Below are 1,982 nucleotides of genomic sequence, written 5' to 3'. Positions count from 1 at the left end.
CAAACTCATTCGGGAGTGGTGACTTTCCACATATTCCCAACTTCTGAGCTTGCTCGCCTGAAGTTATGGTTGATTGCTCTTCGGCTGGATATCAACACACCCATTAACGTAAACTACGTCAGAGCGCGTACACACCTCACACATCGGATGCCGTGCGTGCGCTCAAGGAAGTTGGACATACACTCTTAAATATAAAGGTGCTTCACATGGTTCTTCTATGGCATCGCTTGAAGAACCTTTTGAAGCACCTTTATTTTTAAGAGTGTAGTGTTGTATTAGAGGTAAAAAATAATATAAATACTGTTCGGTTTCTCGCACAAACCGATCGTTTCGTGTCTTAGGGCATCAATGTGTCGTCAAGAGCCGCAGGGTTTAATTTGGATTTGTCTGTGCATGTTTATTTTACTCTCATAGATTTTGTTACCATTGCCATGCCTTATACGACTGATAGACTGCCACGGCTGGACTTAAAAATCATAATTTGTGTTCTACTGAAGAAACAAAGTCACCTACATCTTGGATGCCCTGGGGGTAAGCAGATAAGCATAAAATTTTCATTTTTGGGTGAACTATCCCCTTTTTTAAATAAAGTCGTTATTTTAGTTTTCTATGTGCACAAAAAGTATTCTCGTAGCTTCATAAAATTACGGTTGAACCACTAATGTCACATGGACTATTTTAACAATGTCCTTACTACGTTTCTGGGTCTTAAATGTTTCAGTTGCGTTGCTGTCTATGGAAGGTCAGAAAGCTCTCGGATTTCATCAAATATATCTTCATTTGTGTTTTGAAGATGAACGAAGGTCTTACGGGTTTGGAATGACATGAGGGTGAGTAGTTGATGACAGAATTTTCATTCTTGGGTGAACTATCTGTTTAAGTGTAGACTTAAGGGGGCCAGACTGACTAAACAGGGCGAATTATTGTTAGAGCACAAAGATACAGACAATGCGCAAATTAAAGAACACAGCCAGTGTTTTTCTATAATGATCAGCACAGTCTATCAAGAGCAGCACAAATTAGCGTGAAGTTGCAAACAAGCAGAGCCGATGATAATCAGGTGAGGGTCATCTACTAACAACACAGGCGCAAAATCTTTTCAGACATTCTTTTTTTGGGCGTTAAATAATGGCGCAAGTAAACTGACTACAGCGAAGCTTAGTAAATCACCTTGCGGGATTGATTTTGTACTTTCCATTCAGCTGCAGTAGATGACTCGACGTCAAATGAAAAGTAGTTTGATGGCAGCCTGATGTTAATTGAGGTGTAAACCTAACTGTAATTGATAGACGTGAGAGTCATCGAGGGTAATAAAAATGTAAATAACTAAAAATGTATTTAGTGAGGAAAAATACTTATTTGCTCGCTTGCGACATTGAATATGTGAGTTTATGCATAAGAATGGGAGTCTTCAGGTTATCCTTACATGTCTTTCCCCCACCCGAATGAAAAAAAATGCAAATAAAGACTATAAAGAGTCTGAAAACAGGCGAAATACAACAGGCTCTCTGCGATGTAAATGCACAGTGAACCATGATGCCACATTTGCCTCGGCTCCTGCAGCGCTCTCTCTAAATACCGGCTTACTTAACATTTCTATTGCATGGAAAGAAGCTTTGGCCGGTTACATAAATGTAATTATTTTGATTGTTTGTCTCGGGTATGTTGCAGCATTGGGGGATTCTTTGGCCAGGACCACCCGCTGCTGCTCTCTACATCATGTAACGATGCTTGAGGAGACACACTTACTGCTAATGAGACGCTTGCTAATGAGAATGTGACGCTAAGAATGTTCTTTTTCATTATCTTATGGCCTCAACAATGAGAGAAAAGAGTTTAGTCCTGCCAAAAATAAACAGAAATCTGTTAAAGTTGAGTTAATTTACTAGTGTTTTGAAACATAAGGATAAAAACAGTAGAGGTTGTATTAACTTGATATTAACTTAACTGGAGTAGTCGGAAACATAATTGCCTTTTAAGAT

Source organism: Sinocyclocheilus grahami, unplaced genomic scaffold (genome assembly GCF_001515645.1).
Source record: "Sinocyclocheilus grahami isolate Dianchi unplaced genomic scaffold, SAMN03320097.WGS_v1.1 scaffold7.1, whole genome shotgun sequence".
In the NCBI taxonomy this organism is placed as follows: domain Eukaryota; kingdom Metazoa; phylum Chordata; class Actinopteri; order Cypriniformes; family Cyprinidae; genus Sinocyclocheilus; species Sinocyclocheilus grahami.
Note: the sequence above shows the minus strand (reverse complement) of the source record.